This window comes from Ursus arctos, unplaced genomic scaffold, assembly GCF_023065955.2.
Source record: "Ursus arctos isolate Adak ecotype North America unplaced genomic scaffold, UrsArc2.0 scaffold_20, whole genome shotgun sequence".
Taxonomy (NCBI): Eukaryota; Metazoa; Chordata; class Mammalia; order Carnivora; family Ursidae; genus Ursus; species Ursus arctos.
The window spans coordinates 24,283,062-24,302,106 of record NW_026622875.1 but is presented as its reverse complement, the minus strand read 5'-3'; the positions used below and the strand labels follow the sequence as shown (position 1 = coordinate 24,302,106).

At 50.8% G+C, this 19,045-nt stretch overlaps 1 protein-coding gene across 7 annotated transcripts in view; it reads left to right on the top strand.

The window, feature by feature from the left end:
- Positions 1-6,544: 6,544 nt before the first annotated feature.
- The window catches only part of MRAS (muscle RAS oncogene homolog), a 53,352-nt gene continuing 40,851 nt past the window's right edge, over positions 6,545-19,045 (top strand). Inside the window, exon 1 of one of the 7 annotated variants that reach the window (XM_048216132.2) lies at positions 6,545-6,979. The gene's annotated coding sequence lies outside the window, so the exon portion shown is untranslated. Of the gene's footprint in view, positions 6,980-7,232; positions 7,399-19,045 lie in introns of those variants that run through there. The other 6 variants (XM_026497111.4, XM_026497110.4, XM_044383433.2 and 3 more) reach the window with 6 other exon arrangements.

Sequence of the window (19,045 nt, the reverse complement as noted above, 5' to 3'; positions counted from 1 at the left end):
TCTTCTCAGCTCCAGGAAATGTTCATCAGAGGATTTTCTCAATGAGGGAAGATAGCTGATGCTTTAAAAATCTATGTTTGAGGGGCTCCTGGGTGGCTCAGTTGGCTGAGCGTCCTACTCTTGGTTTCAACCCAGGTCATGATCTCAGGGTCGTGAGAGTGAGCCCCACACCAGGCTTCCCGCTCAGTGAGGAGTCTCCTTTAGCTTCCCTCTGTCCCCCTCCCTCGGCCCCTCCCCGCCACTCCCGTGTGTGTGCTCTCTGTTTCTGTCTGTCTCTCTCTAAAATGAATAAGTCTTTGGGAAAATGATGTTTTACCTGGTTTTCAGCAGTTAACTGTGATGTGCCCACATTCAGTTTTCTCTGTGCTTACCCTCTTTGGGACTCACCAAGCTCCTTGAATCTATGAACTTGATGTTTTTCACCAGCTGGAAAATGTTTTGCTGTTACCTGACGATTGCTTCTGTCCCATTCTCTCTCTCCTCTCCTTCTGGGATTCTAGTGATATGAATGTTAGACAACATTGTATATGGCCTGCTTATCTCTCAGTCTTTTTTCCTGTGCTTTCGTTTCAGTGTATTTTTTAATTTGTCTTCAAGTTCAGTAATCCTGTCCCCAGCTATGTTCAATCTGCTATTAAACTCGGCCAATGAGTTCTTGACTTCTATTAGTAGACTTTATAAGTTCTAGAGTGTGCATTTTATTTCTATTTTTATTATTTGTAGATTCTACTTATCCGGTGACATTATCTATTTTATCTACCTCTTCTATTTTATTCAACATATTAATCTAAGCGAGGATATTTTGAATTTCTGAAGTATAACACACATGCAACATTGCATAAGGTGTGCTAATCATGAATGCATAGTCTGATGAATTTTCACATTTGTATATACCCATGTAATCATCATCCACATCAAGATACATCATATTTCTGGAACTTCTTTCCCTCTCAGGCATCACTCCCCTCCCCCAAGAGATAACCACTAATCTGACTTCTGTCACCATCAATTGGTTTTACTATTTACTGGACTTCACGCATGTTGTTTTTTCCATCTGGCTCCTTTCACTTAATATAATGTCTATGAGATTCGTTCATGTTGCTTATATATTAGGACACCATTCTGATTTATTGCAGTATAGTGTTCTGTTGTATGAATAGACCACAATTTATGTATTCATCTCCCAGTTAATAAACATTTGGGTTGTCTCCATATATTCTTATATATGTTTTCTGGTGAACACAGTTGCTCGTTTCTCTTAAGTCTGTGCCTAGTAGTAGAAATGCTGAATCAGCAGGTAGATGTATGGTTAGTTTTAGTAGGTCCTACTTTCTAGGCTGATTGTGCCAGTTATCAATGTATTGCCGTTCAGTGCCAAATCCATCCTTATTACCTGCTCTGTGATAATGAAGCTGGACCCATTTCTCTTCTGCCATCTGGCACATTATTAAGCTTTGTCAGGAGAGAGTACTGGCAGCCACTTCAGGAGAAAGTGGCTTCTCTTCCTGGTTCTGATGTGCTCACTTGGAAGGTTCCTGCAGCACAAGGTTCCTGCACAGGTGGCAGCCAGAAGAAACACACAGCACATCTCCACTGACAGCTTCCTTCAACACCACGGACGTCAGCTTTTGAATGCATCATTCCTGTGGGAAATTTTCCAGCAAATTCCACAGTGTGGGACCTTTCCCTGGATGGCTTCCCTCAGTACCCAAGAGGAATGCTTTCCAGTGCATTCCTCTGCATGGAACTTCAGCAGACTTCTTCATCATCCACTGAGTCATGGCTACACTGTCTCCAACAAGGTATGGACCTCAGCCTGGGGGTAGAGGGTGATGAGGGACCCCATACAGGTTTTTTCCTTCCTTGGGTGTTCTGCTTCAGCTCTAGAGGCTATTCCCTATATCTGCTATAACTCTATTCCTTAGAATTCTCTTTTCCTCTTAGTACATAGTCCCCTTTTATATTTAGTAATTCCTTACATTAAAATTTCCTTGTCCAAATTACTGTGTGGTTTCTGTATCCTGAGTGAACTCTGGCTGATACATGGATATACCATTTTACATCTCCACCACCAATGTATGAGAGTTCTGGTGCTTCTAGAATCAATTATTTTAGAGTCCTATCTACTAACTCTAACATCTGAATGATCTGTGTGTCTGCTTCTATTGTCTATTTTTTCTCTTGCTTATCAGTTATCATTTCCTGCCCCTTCACCTGATTATTTTTTACTATATGCAGACATTGTATGTAAGAGGCATAGAGAATCCAGATGATATAATTTGCCACACAGAATGTTCCTTCTTTCCTCTGTTAAGCAGATGGCCATGAAGGATGATTGTCTCAGTCCGGTGAAGGATTAAGCTGAATCGAGGCTGGATTTCAGTTTTTGCAAAACAATTTATCTCTGTTTACCCTTACTCCTCACACGTGGGTTTTGGTTGAGAGCCTTGCAAGTATCTGTACCCTCCGCCATGAAGGACTGTAGAGATTCAGTTGTGCCCTTCAGGGGTTCCTAATCCAACTGTCTAGATTCTGCCCCCTTGCAGATTCAAAATCTGGCAAACGTTATGAGATAGGAGCTGGCCTTGTGTTTGAGGCAGGCCCTTTCTTCTTGGAGAGACTTTGTTTTCTAAGTGCTGTTAAGACTGTGGAAGATTTCCCTCTGCTTTTCAGAAGCCCTTAGACCTGGAACTCAGCAAACATCCTGTGGAGAAAATGGATTGTGTTTTTAAAGCCTCCATGTTCCCATTGTTCATTCTAGTACCATGTAGCCACAAATAGCTTTACTGGTTTCTCTTTCCTCCATTAGAGAGCTTTCTTTTGGGCAAAGCTTGGTTGTTAGCCAGTGCCCCAAATTGGCAAATGTCCGGGGAGATGTTGAGGGGACAGCTGGAGAGACTCATCTCATCTTGTTACGGTAGGACCATTGGCCTGCCACAGCCTATTACATCCTGCCTAGAAGAGGAAATCTAGGCTTTTTTTTTAATGTTTTTATTTATTTATTTATTTATTTATTTGAGAGAGAGAGAGGTAGTGAGAGAGAACACAAGCGGGAGAAGCAGGCTTCCCGCCGAGCAGGGAGCCAGATGCAGGGCTCGATCACAACCTGAGCCGAAGGCAGATGCTCAACTGACTGAGTCACTCAGGTGCCCCAGAAATCTAGGCTTTTGAGACTCAAAACTCTTTTCTTTTCAAACTTCGGTCTGTAGCATGTATTTCAAAATCTTAGAGGTGACTATTCTTTCTTGACAAATTTCTGCTGTAATGTCCCTGCCTTGAGGCTCTGAATGTCAAAATATCTGGGTTCAATGTTCTTCAAACTGTGTAAGTCACAACCCATTAATGGGGCATGAAATCAGTTTAATAGGTCTTGATAGCATTTTTAAATGAGACAGAATAGAATAGATCAGAGTGTATCACATAAAGATAAGTATTGTTTCGTTAAATTTTGGTTTCAGTTGTGTGTGTGTTTGGTTTTCAATGTAAAACCTATTCATTTCTATGGGTTGCACCCAAAAATGTTTAAAAGCCACTGGACTTTAAATAGAGGAAGACCTAAGGGGGAGAAAAACAAATGATCAGAAACAAACGTATTAATTGAGTAAGGACACCTTTTTGGAGAAGTTTGGCCACGACTGGGAAATGGATTGATTGAAAGCTGCTCTTCTGGCCCCAGGGAGCAAGAGGGAGTCCATGTGAGAGATAAACCACAGGCAGCAGGAACCATAAACATCAGAGAAGAAAATCCCGTGAGGCCTATCTCCTCATGGGGCTGGGGCAGCTGGGGTTGCACGGAGCGGGTAGAGGGAGAGCCGAAGATGAGAGATGACTGAATTTGGATTGGTACGAGCCATGAGAACCCCGAGAGAAGACCGTGTCATTCTTGGTGCCATATCATGGGCAGCCTAGCAAACAAAAGCCTGTACCTGGCCCAGAAGAAAAGGTCAGCTGAGGGGATGAACAGGCATGGGGGTGGGGTGAGGCTCAGCTGCTAACCCATGGTTGATGCTTCAGGGTCGGCAAAAGATCTAAGTATAGCCACAGGCCCGAGGAGACTAGTATCCTCCTCACCTTCTCCCTGCTTTCCCAACACAAACACAAACACAAACACAAACACGATTGACCTGCCTGTCGAGGCCACCAGACATAGGGGAAAGAGTACGGGCTGTGGGGTCAGAAGACCCTGACTCTGAGTCTACTGGCTGGATGGGATTGGGCTTGTGTCTTTATGTCAAAAACAGGGCAGGTAAGACCTGCGCGGGTGGTTGGGAGATGTGCAGACTCATCACGATGGCCATGTCCGGCACAGGAGCTCAGAGCTGCTTTTGCCCCCAGGGGCCACAGGGGGCAGGGAGTTCTGGAGGAACATCGCACCGCAAGGACCAGGCTGGCTCCGACTCTTGAAGTCCCCAGACCCCCTCGGCTTGCGTGCTGAACCCCAGGCACTCAGTTCGGGTCTGCTCTGAGGCATGGCGCTCAGCAAGCCTGGGGGCAGAGAGGCCAGCCCAGGCCACTGCAGCGGACGTGGTACATTTGCTTGTGTCTCTGAGCAGGAAAGCTCTACCCCGGGTCAGCGCAGCAACTCTCGTCTTTGCCCTATTGCAAGAGCTGGCTCCTGGCCCTGTGGCTGGCCTTGGTCCTCAGGCCCTGAAACTTGGGCCTGAGCCCGGTCTGGGTTTTTGGCCAGGAGTCGTTTGGGCCAGGAGTCTGGCCTTCTACCGTGCTGCAAACACACCTGGTCAGCCACACAGATCTGCGGGAGTTTTGGCAAAGACTCCCTTCTCAGTCCAGCTGAGCTAGGTATTTGTCTCACACGCCCCGGCTCAACCATCACCTCTCACAGAAGACCTGCCTGCACTGGGCACCCACACCCTCCCCACCCTGGGTTGGGTGCCCTTCGTCCACACCACTTACCCTCAGCTGGCACTTGGAGTTTGCTCGGAGGTAGGCCTCTGCCACAGCACCTGGCACAGGTAGGTGCTCTGGCAGCGTTTACGGAATGAATGAATGGTCAAACTCAGGCCTCATTTTCTTGCTCAGTGCCCCTGTCTGCCAGCAACTGAGCCATACGTTATTTCAGGGTTCAAAGAGCAGAGGAGGCAGCCCGGATGGGACAGGTGCCCTGTTGTAAGCCCTCAGCCACAGCCTGCATTAGAGAATCCCGGGTACCTGTGTGTAATTACTAGTTGTCTCAGTTCCTTTTCTGAGGAGACGGAATTTTAAAGATTTGTGTATGAAAGTGGCATAAAGACAAACCTTTGACCTTGTGTAGGCACTGTCTCAGCTCTAGCTGAGGGCAACACTGCCAGGGCCCTGTGCCCACCAGGGCCCGGCAGAGGATGTTTCTTGACAGAGGGAACCCGGGAGGGGCTGACAGACAACCAGGACACACAGACCTCTGCCAATCTTCCCCAGGGCCTGTGCTAAATGGAAGGAAGAGGAAGAAGCAGGTTCAGGGCAAGACCCAGCTGGTCACAATGAGATCTCTCCCTCGAGCCCCTTCCTCAGCCAGTTCTATTATTCCCCACCAACGTGAGATACTTGGTAGCGCCTAAAGCACTCCCCCTGCCATGGGGATTCTTGGGGTCCACAGGGACTTCAGAGCAGCAAGTGGAAGTGGGGGGACACAACAGCTCTCACCAAACGGCTGCATGGGTACCTGGGAGGCCAATCAAAACGTGCATTGGATTGGAAGCCCCAGCATGGAGGAAGGACTCGGTAGTAAGCTCCCCCTGGGCTTGGGGTAGACGGTTAGCTCTCAGAATGACAAGGGGATGAGTTCCCTCGATGTGTAAAACGGTTCCAAGTCATCATCAAGGTCCGCCCACAAAAAAGTCCTCAAAAATGACACCAATTACCAACATGACAATGAGATACCACTTCACTCCCACTAGGGTGGCTCTAAGCAAAAAGGCAGCGCTGGCGAGGGCGTGGAGCCATTGGTACGGTCGTACATGGTACATCGGTGGTGGGAATGCGGGGCAGCTGCTCTGGAACACAGCTGGGGGGTTCCTCAAAATGTTAAGCATAGCTAAGCCTATGACCCACAATTCTCCTTCAGTTCTACTCCAGTTCGGCTAGGTATATCCCGAGAGAAGGGAAAACATGTTCATACAAAGAGTTGTACACGAATGCTCACAGGAGCTGTATTCCTAACAGCCCCGAAGTACAATCAACCTAACCGTCCATCATCTGAAATGGAGACACAGAATGCGGAATATACATACGTTGGAATATTGTTTGGTCATAAAAAGGAATGAGGTGGTGCTTCATGCTGCAACACGGAATGAACGTTGAAAACATAATGCTGAGTGAAACAAGCTGGTCAAAACACACCCCATGTGTCATGATTCCATTTATATGAAATGTCCTGAATAGGCAAATCCTTAGAGACCGAAAGTAGATGAGTGGTTTCCAGCGACGGGGTGGGGGGGGGGGGAATAGGGAATGGGGAGTGACTGCAAATGGGTAAGGTATTATGAAGGGGGCAGGGTATGAAAATGTTCTGGAATTAAAAATCGTGACGGTCCAGCAACTTTGCGAATATACTAAAAACCACGTAATCGTACACTTTTAAAGTCCTGTTTTATGGTATATGGATTATATTTCCATTTTTTAAAATAAGGAAAGAAGGTCGTTGATGGAGAGGACTTAGCAGAACTGAAACAATGAAATGGAGCACGAGTGTCGCCTGTGCCCGTCGCATCCATCTGAACGAACTTTGGGCCCAGGAACAGCGCATCAAGAACGCCTGGGGGGGAAGAGACGCTGGGTCAGGATCTAGGAAGAAACACGTCCCGGAATTCGAAGTGAACGCTGTTGAGGTGGCGGCCCGGGATCGCTAAGGGCCGGGGAGGCGTCGGTAGGCTCAGAAGTTGGCCGGGCCAGAGCGGAGACTCCAAGGTTGGGGCACAGAGGCTCTTAAAGAGGCCCGAGCGATTTCCCGTTCCGCGTCCACTTTAAAGCCAGCGCCGCCGAGGTAGGGTCTGACCGCTTAACTGCGCGGGGTCGGGGGCAAGGCGGCGGCTCGGGCCCCGCTCGGAGCCGGCCGGGGGGAATCGGCGCGGGTGGCCGGGACTGAGGCGGCCGCGCGTCCTGGGGGCGCGAGTGCGCGCGGGGGCGGCGGGGTCGCGGCGCCGCCCCCCCCCCCCACCGGCGCCCGCCGCGGCGCTCTATTTTTAGCAGGCGCTGTTGCAATATAAGGAATGCGCGGCGCGCCAAGCCCTCGGGGCGCGCGCGGGCTGCGCGGTCGCTTTAAGGAGGCGCCGGGGCGGGGACGGGCCGGAGCGGCCAGTCCGGCTGCAGTGGGGCCGGCCGGGCGCGGCGCTGCCTCCTCGGCAGCGCCAGTATGGAGGAGGCGGCCTGAGGGCCGGAGCCGAGCCGGGGCTGGAACGCGCGGTGAGTGGTCGCAGCCGCCGGGGAGGGAAGGGGAGGGGGCCCGACCCGGCGCTTTGTTCCGGGCGGGAGGTGTGGCCGCCCCCCCGGGCCCTGCAGCGCTCAGCACGCGCGGAGTGCGCCCCGGGACTGGCGGGGAGTGGCCTTTTGCCCCCACCGCAGGCTCCGGCGGAACGTTGTGCGATCGAGAAATCCGCCACAATAGAGACCCCGGCGGGGAGGGCCTGTCCACCGCCCAAAGAGCCCCTTTCATGGAACCGCCCTTCGGTTTCTTGTCTGCCTCGGCGAGGACAAGCGGGGAGGTGGGCGGCGGGACTGGAGCGGCGGCGGAGGTGGGGGGGGACTCTTTCTCCCCTTTTAAAATGGCGTTAACACGGGCAGGGATCCGCCGCGGGTGTTGTCAAATTTATCTCAATAATAAAAAGCAGCCTGCCGAGCAAACAACCCTTCACTGCGGGCCCGGGGCTTGGGGCTCTGCTCACAACTGGGGCCCGGCTCATTCATTGATCGGACCTGGCTGGGGCGCCCACTGAGTGGGGCACAGTGCCCGTTCCTGCTCTGCGGGGAAGGTAAGGACAAAAAATGAGTGAGGGCACAGTGTGGTCAGCAACGGGATCAGGGAAGAGCAGGGGTTGTGGGACAGACAGCGTGGAAGGTCAGGGAAGGCCTCATAGAGGAGGTGATGCCTAGCAGGAGCGTGGGCACTGGACACCGAGTTACACTATGTGGCTGCAACGGAGGTCTGTGCTGGCGTTGGAGAAAGCCGAGTCTGGAGAGATGGACAAGGGCCACCTCATCGGGCCGTGATCTCAGAGCTCTGGGATTCCCCCACCTCCTCCCCACGGGCCCCTGCCGGTACCAAACCTCCGTGAGCTAAATGGTTCGTGCATCTCCAAGACACACACTCTGTCCTGGACCTGACCAGAGAGAATGACTGACAAGGCTCAGAATTCGAGCCTCAAAAGAGTAATAAGGGAGATCTGAAGCCCCCCTGTAATAGCGGCAGCCAGCAGGGCTCACACGGACCAGGCGCTTGACCAGAGTGTGCTCGCTCATCGTTTAACAAGTCTCTCCCAGAGGTTTTATTGTATCCCATACATGTGGATGGGATGCTGTGGCTAGAAAGCATAAGTAACTTGCCCAAGATCCTATCTAGAGACCATGCAGCTGTCCAGGCCCCTCTTCTGAGGGTCTGGCAGACCCCGGCTTGAGGGCTCCAGGTGCAGCCTGTAGTGAGCTTTTGCTCTGTTGACAAGCACGGGTTGGTTGAAGTGTGAGGTGGTGAGCTGTTGGTATTAATAACTGACACGTGTCAGGGGCTTTGCAGGGAACAAAGCACTTCACCGAGACAGTTCTTAAAGAGTTTCTCCGGCTTCTCTTCCCAGGGAAGAAACTTGAGCTGGCTAACATTTTATGAATCTCCTAATTTCCTGTAAATTGCAAGTCCCTGCTGACTGGGGCTGAAAATGTTTCGGGCCGTGGTTTTCAACCTTGGGTCTGTTCTCACTCCCGGCAGCCAGTGAGTTTCTGTCTGCGGTTTATGGTGTAGTTTGTAGTTTCTCGGCCAGGTCAGGAGGCACTGGGCTTTGACGCTCTGGGGTTCTCAAGGCTGCAGGGTCTGCCAGCCTCTTTTGGAGGCGAGCGGCGTTGAAGAAGCCAGGTGCTCTAGTAGAGGCTGCCCGCACCCCGACCCCTGGCCTCAACATTTCTTTACGGAGAAGAGGGTCAGAGCTCCCTGCGGAACCCCGGTGAGGCGAGAGACAGTCTTCCAGGGTTTGCCTGCTCTGCTCTCGCAAAAGGCAGTTTGAATTTTCCGCTACTCATGCTTTCACCTACAGAAGACATTTTTGTGGCGGGTATAACTTTTATTTTATTACTAGCTCTAACCGTAGGTATTTCACACTTTGAGTTGATCTGAGCTGCTTATACAGTGACAGATCTCAGGGGCTGCTTCCTGAGTTTGAGTGATGGCTTGGAATGAGAGAGGGCTACCAAACGGATGAACGAAGCTGGCTTCTGGGGTGAATGGGCCTCACGTCAGTCAGATTTGCGTGGCGACCAGCCTGCGGGATCAAGTGAGTTCTCAGGGAAACGTGACCTCCGCTTTATATCTCGCACCTGGAGTAATCCATTCTACCAATGACATGCCCCCACGCGGGGCGTTCCTCCCTGCAAGTGATTGAAACACACCTGCTCATGAGCATTGTGTGGTTTGCACGAACCACACTTACGGGAACTAACTGGGAACACGTTCTTGTACAAAGCTGGAATATTCTCAAGCATCAAGAGTGTGCATTGAGTTGCAGAGGTTGTGTACCTGTCAGGCTCAGGGCGTAAGATGCAGTTACCTTTGTGCGGAGATGGGCAAAAGGAAGGAGCTGGGTGAGCTCCTTGTGTCCTGGGGCAAGTGGCGAGACTCCGTGGTCTAGGGGCTGTGCAGAAAATTCAGGCTCTGAGAGGAATTTTGTTGGTGGACTCCGAGGGCTCGCCAGCCTTTATCGTCTTGGGTGTTTCCACTGGGCCTTATGGTACTGGATCCGGGGAGCTGCTTTTGGCTGCAAATAACAAAACCCAAGGATTAGTAGATTCAGCAGAGTTGAGATCTTCCAAAGATGCCAAAGATGTGAAGTTGGTCTACGCAGAGACGGGGTATTAGTGCCACTTGCAGCAAGCTCTTGCATGGGAAAGGCAGCCAAGAAGGCTGAGGGTCTGGTGACCAGAGCAATGGTTTTTACCTTATTGGGTCACAGCCTCTTCAGTGTGCCAGTGAGAAGCCCAGAGAAAAGTCGCTTGGTTGTATAGAGTTGGGCATACAATTCAGGGGATTCATGGATCTCTGAAAACAAGCCTTAGATTCCAGGTTAGATCCCCTGGTCTAAGCCATGTTGTTTCACTAGTGGTTACCCAGGACCCACTCTGTGGCTCTGCCCTTGCAGCCAGGCTATGGTGCCGTGATGGTAGAGTCACGTGTTAAGAGTGAAAAGGAGCGGGCCGGTTGTTGGTGCCTGCTTCAGACTACAGAGCTGACATTGTTGAGGCTGAGGTGACAGCCTTGTTGCACCCCTCGGCGCCTGCTGTGCACACTTTGGTGCTCATCTCGTCTTCTGGGGGGTGTTTCTGCTGCACGTGGTGAGGGCGGTCTTGCCTGCTCCCAGAGACCCCACCCCCCGGTCGCCACCGCGGAGCGCCAGGTTGGCACCATCCAAGGCAGCTTTCTGCAGCCATCCCTCTTGGAGGGCTCATGAAGTACCAGTGTATATTTAACTTTTTAATGTCCCTCTCATTGACCTTTAGTATTTTTGGTAGCTTTTCTAGGTGGGGCCTGCTGATGGCCAGAAGGCTAAATGACAATGTAGGTCATTGCTGGTTGCTGAAATGTCATTGTGGGTCTCAGAGGGGCATATTTTCATCTCCAGAGCTTGGCATCTGGCCACCTAGAAGGGTAAAACCCCATGATTTACATCTGGGTTGTGATGCTAATGAGATTTGGGAGAGCACCGGGATGGATTTGGCTCTGCAGCAATGTGGTGGTAGCTTGAGGAGGGGATGGAGAGCTGGGGGCTCTGCGCCCTGGTTCTGGTCCTCTGTGGCTATCCAGAGGGCCTTGGGCACATCCCATGCTACAAGCACCCAGGCGCCATCTGTGACTTCTCTGCCTGCCCTCAGGGTTGTCATGGGATTAGATGAAATACACAGATGAGAACATGCTTGGGAGACCAGACAGGGCCATAAGGATTAAGAGCATCATCAATATTCAAGCAACCTCAGATAACAGAATCGTAGATCCAGAAGGGGCCCCCGGAGCGTGCTTAGTCTAGATGCGAATCCCGCGCAGCACATTTCTCAGAGTGGTCGGGGAGATAATTTCAGGTGGGGCACATACAGCATCATTTCCTTTTAATACACTTGTTTATAAGTATTATAAAAATACAGGCGTCACGTCCAACCCATTTTTTAAAAATGGATATTTTGTTCAAATTAAGGCTAGAGAAAGATTTTAAGTTAAAAAGTACGGTGGGGGCACCTGGCTGGCTCAGTTGGAAGAGCATGTGACTCTTGATCTTAAGGTTGAGTTCAAGCCCCATGCTGGGTATAGAGATTCCTTAAAAAATAAACTTAAAAAAAATAAAAGTAAATGAAAAGTATGGTGATTTTTTAAAAAGATTTTATTTATTTGTTTGACAGAGAGAGCACAAGCAGGGGGAGCGGCAGACAGAGAAGCAGACTCTCTGCTGAGCAGGGAGCCCAGTGTGGGGCTCAATCCCAGCACCCTGGGATCATGACCTGAGCCGAAGGCAGATGCCTAACTGACTGAGCCACCCAGGTGTCCCAGAGTATGAGGATTTTAAGGTAAAGATTAAGTCAGTAGTAGTTCAGTAGTAAACAAATATGGCCCAAATGGGAAAGTGACCCCTTGAATAAAGGCTGGGAAACTTTCAAGGGAGCCTCTCCCTTACAGTCCCTCCCTTACTCTCTTGGCTTCAGGTGGACTCCTCTAGAGATAGGGAGATTGCTGCCCCCAAATCCACCCACTTTTCCATTTGGGCATTCTCTCCTCCTTGCAAAGTTCTTTCCTTTCTCCCTTTAAGCCCCCCCCCTCCCATCTGTCCCACGTGATCTTCTGACACTCATGCTTTTCTCCAGCACCAGCTCCACTTTCTTCAGCAGCTCCTCTAATGGCATGGTTTAAAGGCAGTCCGTCTCCATCTGTCCTCCCTTCCTCCTTCCCCCTCTCCCCACTCCCTCCCCTCCCCCTTCCTTTCCCCCTTCCTCCTTCCCTCCCTCTCTTCAACAAAGACTTGTGGGCTGGCCCTAGGCTAGACACTATATTAGCCACATCTAGGCCTCACAGCAATCTCCTTTTATGAATGTGGGAACAGAGAGGTTGAATGGGCCACGTCCAGTCAAAGCCTGAGAAAAGCAGAGCCCAGGAGTCTGACCAAGGTCCGTCTGGTCCCTAAGCACATGCTCCTTCTGTTACACTGTGCTGCTCCCAGAACGGGATGACCAAAAAATGACACATCTCTTCTTTCCTGGTGCTCTTGGGGCCTGCCCCTCAGGGGTCTGAGCACGCATGACCAGTGTCGCAGGGGAGTAAACTCTCATGAGGAGGGGGACAGAGCGGCCTAGGCAGGAGGATGTGATGAGGCAGCTGGCTGGTGAAGAGAGGCAGAGCGCCTGGGTGGCAGTGGTTTTCCCTGACTCCCGTTAGTCTTACAGTCAACTGTGAGCCCCTAAATCATTTGGGCACTTGGTCTATTTTTTAATTTTGAAAGACAAAAAAATTCGTATAACAAACACCACATGCCCGTACCCAAAATGGACAGATGCCACGATTTGGTCTACACTCAGTCCATCACACAGTAGGTCAGGACTTTGGCCGTGTCCCTGGTCGTTAGGCCTGGCTGGTTTGGGCCTGTCCTTGCCTGAGGCGGGCTTTGGAGCCCAGCTCCTGAGTTTCCGGCATTGCTCTTTCAGCCTCCTATCCCCCACTAATTCATCAGGGGCTGCCTGGGCCTCCTCCGAGGTTGCCCATAGCTGGGGAGAAACCACTGGCGAGGGCGGGGAGCGGGCGCTTTTGGATTTAACCCTCGTCAAAAAAGTTGATCTGCTCTCGAAAGCACCTGCCTAGACCACTGCAGGTTCCGGCCAGGCTGTCGAGCACATATAGTCACACCTGCCCAAAGCGAAAGCCACTAAATGGTAGACATATATATATTTAGGAAAGAGAGAAAAAACATGATTTTATAATTAGATGACAGTGATTTGCTAAGCAGCTCATTTTACACAAACCTTAGCAAAATCCGTCTTCCGTTCCAAAGTGTGGAACTACCTTAAAGCACAGTGTGGTCCCTTCCCAAGGCCCGTGGCAGCCCCAGAAGGCAAGCGCAGGTGCCCAGGCCCGGCCCCTCCTCTGCAGGCCCAGTGATGAGGGAGGGGCAGCTGTTCACAGCCTCCTCCCTTCCACCCCCAGCGGCCTCCTGGGCCGGGGCCTGAGCCTTCCTCACCCCTCGAAGCTCAAGCCTGGGTTAGAATGGTTAGCATACAATGGAATATTACTCAGCTATCAGAAAGAACGAGTTCTCAACATTTGCTACAACATGGACGGCACTGGACGAGATAATGCTAAGTGAAATAAGTCAAGCAGAGAAAGACAACTATCATATGATTACTCTCATCTATGGAACATAAGAACTAGGAAGATCGGTAGGGGAAGAAAGGGATAAAAAAAGGGGGGGTAATCAGAAGGGGGAATGAAACATGAGAGACTATGGACTATGAGAAACAAACTGAGGGCTTCAGAGGGGAGGGGGGTGGGGGAATGGGATAGACCAGTGATGGGTAGTAAGGAGGGCACGTATTGCATGGTGCACTGGGTGTTATACGCAACTAATGAATCATCGAGCCTTACATCGGAAACCGGGGATGTACTGTATGGTGACTAACATAATAAAATAAAAAATCATTATAAATTAAAAAAAAAAAAAAAAAAGAATGGTTAGCAGAGCAGTGCTTTTGAAAGCCATGCAGGAGAGACTCCGAAACTTCCAGGAAAGCCTTCCACACCCAGGCAGATTCCATTTGCAGGGAGTCACAATGGGGGAGGAAGATTTGACCTAGTTTCCTAAGAGAACATGGGGACCTAAGGTGGTCCCCAAGTCCTCTTTATTAAGTGGGGAGAATGAGTTGAAATATTCACCGTCCCTGAGGGGCCCCCTGAGTCTGACAGGCTGCAGACGCCAGCACGGGAGCCCCGGGACCTCAGAGGCACCTGCTTGGAGGGGTTTGTCTTCCAGTAAAAGCAGTCAGGAGACTGCACCAGCGAAGACAGTTGAGCAGACCAATTCCTATTTGTACAGAAACACACATACACCTTATGTTTACAGGCTCACTTCTCTTTTCCGAAACTGATGATTTGGATTATTTTTAATGAATTCCTCCCCTTATTTCTAACCATCTTTACTCTGGCTCCAGCCTTAGCATGGCTCGCTTAGATTACTGCAATACTGTTCTGAGTCTCTGTCTCTCATTTTGCCCTTGGTAAATCCATCTTAAAGTTGGACAAAAATATCGAAGTCAAATCTGAGCATTTTCCTCCCTTGCTTATAGACCCTTAATAAGGAGAAGGGACTAGTCCTACCAGACACTAAAATACGATAAAACCAGAATAAAGTGGTGTAGGCCTGGCACAGGAATAGATAGGTCAATGAAACAGAATAGAGTGCTTCCCCTGAAGTCCCTCCTCCCCCCAAGAACTCCCTTTTTATTTTAAATGAGACCCACTTTCAAAAGAAAAGTTCTGTTTCACAAGGATCAGCTGTATATACTATGTGTTAGGGGGCCCCTACTACACCAAGTACCCAAACAGTGAGAATGTGGGCACGTGGGGCTGTGTGGAGGTTGCCGGAGGGGTGGTGGAGGTGGGGAGGCCCACCGGGCCCATAGAAACCAATTCTCAGGGGGTCTTGCCTCTCCAAAACAGCATATATTCATTTCAAAAGCAAAATTAATTTTCATTTCATTTAGGTGTTTTTTTTTTATCTTTTCGAATTCCAACATACCTTCTTGAAAATTCCCCCTCTTACATAACCCACACATTCACCCCTTTATATTTGAATTCTGCTGGAAATGTAGGGCCCGAGGAGGAGACCCAAGTGAGCCCATCTTTCTTGGTGAGGACCATTCTCTCACAAGTTGGCTCAGCAGCCCAAAATAGCCTCTATCGTGTTCTTCTTTCAATGCCGGCTTTATTGTAACCAGGGATGATGGAAAAGGGTGGAGCCACTGTCCCAAAGCCTTGGGGGCATATATTAAAAAATAACTGTATGAGATCTGTCTTCTCAGCCATCCCTCCACACCCACATTCCTCAGGTTGAGATTCCGTGGGCAGCGGAGCCGGGAAGGTCTGGTGTTCCTCACACCCAGCCCTTCTTCTCCAGGAAGCCAGGCCCAGCCCCAGGTGCCCTGCTGGCCTCCCAGGGAGCTAAGGTCAGCTGGCATCAGAACCTTCCCGCCCACCCCTACTCACTGACCCCCGACCCTGCCCGCCCGCAGTGGACAGCGGCCCGAGTCCACTTATCTGGGACTGGGTGGGTGTTTCCTGCATGTTTGAGATTTTACAGAGGAAATCAAAATAAAGAAACAAAGCCTTTGTTTTACTTCTGGACTCAAACTGGGGACGGCTGGAGGGATGGAAAGGGGGAGCTGGAGTAGGTCACTTGGCACTCCAACAAAATAACCATTCTAATAAAGCATTTAACAGGGACTTTCTTCTATTTAGGGTTGGTGTGAGTGAATAGGGAGGACAGGGCGGAGGGCTGGGAGAGCCTCTGTGTGTGGAAGGAGAGGGCCCCAGGCAGGGTCGCTGGCAGGGCTCTGGGGCCACCATCGGGGCTGCAGAATTGGCAGCCAGAAGGCCCAGAGGGGGTCTCAAGTCCTCCTTTCCTTCCTCAGAAGTCCCATAGGAGAGTGGGAAAGAGCATGGACTGCAGGGCCAGAGGACCGCCACTCCAATTTCTGCCCTACCACCTGTTGTCATGTGACCTTGGGCGGTCCCCCACCTCTGTGAGCCTCCCTTGCCTGATCCCTAACAGGGAACAATGCAGCTGTAAAGCACAGGTCCCAGCCACCCTCCCAGCCACCCCATCCCAGTTCTTCCTGACCCAGTTATACCGGGCCAGGCCCTCATCTCTCATCTGCGCAAATGGGGAGGTGCTCTCCCCAGTATTTCATCATTCTTCCCAAAGGATTTTCTCCTTTTAGAAGTTCTCTGGGTCTTTTCTTTTCTTTTCTTTTCTTTTCTTTTCTTTTCTTTTCTTTCTTTCTTTTCTCTTTCTCTCTCTTTCTTCTTTCTCTCTCTTCTTTCTTTCTCTCTTTCTCTCTTCTTTCTTTCTTCCTTTTCTTCCTTTTCTTTCTTTCAAAGATTTATTTATTTGAGAGAGAGTGCAGCGGGGAGGGACAGGGTGAGAGAGTCACAAGCAGACTCTGTGCTGAGCATGGAGCCAGATGGGGGGCTCAGTCTCACAACCCTGCGATCATCACCTGAGCCGAAACCAAAGGTTGGACACTGAACTGCCTGCACCACCCAGGTGCCTCAAAGGTGTTTTATTTTATTTATTTTTTAACTAGATTCTACACCCAGTGCAGGGCTCAAACTCATGACTGTGAGATCAAGACCTGAGCTGAAATAAAGAGTCAGACACTTAACCAACTGAGCCACCCAGGTGCCCCTATTATTTAATTTTCTTTAAAAATTACCTAAGCATTGATGAAAATGCTCCCCACCTGTAGTATTTCTGAGGATTTCAGAGTGGGCACCATGTCCACTGGCCATCTGGCCTCCCAGATCAGCTGCCCCCGCATTGCCCCATGCCTGTGTGCAGTCGGCTTGGCTTCCTCATTCCCTAAGCCCTATTAAGCCACAGCTACCACACTTTCACCAAGGGCTTATAAGAAAGAGGCTTATCTATTGCTCAGGACAGGGCAGAAGTTAAAATTGAGTAGTAGACCTCCTCCTCTTGCCCGCTAACCCCTTGGAGGACTTCTCCTGGCCTGTCTCTCTTTAAGCTTAGTCTGCTCGCATTTGCCAGGGACCCATTTTCCTGGACACATTTCCTCAGAGTTTCTGAGAACTCCACATTTCCATTACTTTGGTGGCAGAGCAGTCGTGAAATCTGTCCTGGGCTGGGCTGTGGGCCTATGCTTTTGCCTCCAAAGAGGGCCACTGAAGAGCTCCTCTAAGCAGGAGTTTGCACACACACACCCCCAGCACTGAAGTACTACTGCTCCTGCCACTTGGCCACGCCAGGACTTAACAGGGCAGCGCGTTTTATTTCCGCTGATGGAGAAATGATCAGAATCCACAACCCGTGCTGCCTTGTTTCAGGGCTCTGGAGAAAGGGGGGTGCTTCAGAGCTATGCCCCACGCTATAGCCCATCTCACAGGGGCCATCCCAGGGGCAGAGAGCCGGAGGCAGAGCAGATGTTAGGAGCTTAGAAATGGGTCCGACACATCGTTTTGGATCCTGGGTGTGTCACTTCCTAGCTGTGTAACCTTGGAAAAATTATAAACCCCTCTGTACAAAACTGTCGGTAGTAGCAGCCACCTGCTGGAGGTCCACCCGGGCTGAGTCCTGTGGCCGGAACCCATCAGGACAGTGCCTGTTTATTATGTCCTGACCACATACTCAGCACTTCACTTGTACTCCCCCGAGCACCCCCCGCCACACCTCAGACTGGGTGAGATTACTGTGACAGTCTCCCAAACACGTCTCCTGACGGCACTGGGCACGCGGCTACTCCATCCCTTCCTTGCTCACGACGTACCGTGTCGGCTCCACACGAGGATTAGAGCTGATCTTAATCAGCAGATATTTATTGAACACCTTCTTTGTGTCACACGTGTGCTGGGCACCCGAGATCCAGTGGGGAGTCCGACAGAGGACAGGCCCTGTGCGGGTCTGCCAGCTTGGCCCATCACTCCCGCCCCGGTCCAGGGCCTGGTTGTCTGGCCTGGCCAGGCTGCCGAGGAGGATAGGAGACCGGCAGTGACTGTTTTGCATTTGAGGAGAGGGGTGTGGAAAGCTGCCTCCTGCCTTTCCAGCTGAGTGGGCTTAAAATCTGGAGTTTGGGAGGGTCTCTGAAAGTCACCCCCCCCCTCCAGCCCTGGTTCACTCCTCCAGAGTCAGGCTGCTGGACCCTCCTTCCTCCATCCTGCTTCAAGGAAAATCCCACACCTCCCCAGCTGCTCATTGTCATGCCCACCTCGTTTTCAGGAAGTTTCCTTTTTATTTTGCTCCAGCCCAGCTCTCTACAGTCTGGTTACTCTTTTAACGTGGAGATTGGATTGCCTCTCCCCACCTCAGGCAAGAGCCTGGGCTGTGTTTCTTTCTCCCTGTTGGTCAAACATATAAATTTTTACGTTTTTCATTAACGGTGTTTGACATCTTGAATATAAATGATAGAAACAAATGAAAGCAGTGCTGATTTTTTAATGTGACTTTCTGCCCTTCACCTCCCCGGGTCCGAACACTCCTCGGGTGGGTCGTGTGCCCTCCCTCCAAAGACAGCGAGCCTGGAGATCCAGGCTGAGTAACCCCTGCTGCTGTTACTCCTCACTGTCATTTTCACCTCCTTTAATCTCACACCTGTTTGTGGCCAGAGCCAGGCCAGGCCAGGGCAGTGCAAAGAGTGTCTGCCTTGGAGCAGACGCATCACTTGATGTGTGCGTGCTGGATGCATGCTTGAGGGGGCCTGGGGTGGCCGCGGGTGCGCTTGTGGGCTGGAGCCCCCGGGAGTGGTTTGTTCGGTTCATATGATGGGGAGCTAATATTAAAAACTCAGCTTCACTTAAAAATTCAGATTTCTGGCTACTCTTTGAAGATGCAGACTCTCGGGCAACCCTGTTGCAGATATGCTCATGTTGCAGCAGTCAGTGGGTGGAGGGTAATAGTGGTCTCCTATTTGCCACAAGCCCCACTGCTCCCTACTGCCCGTACCTGCCCCCTTCTCTCATTTATCCACCTGGCCTCTGCAAACATGTGAGATTGGGATGTTCATTTGTTTCCCGAGTGCCTCTTTCTGCTGCTGCAGGGGAAAGCAGTTGAAGTAGTGGGACAGCCAGGACTTGGAGGACTGGAGTTTAGCCATA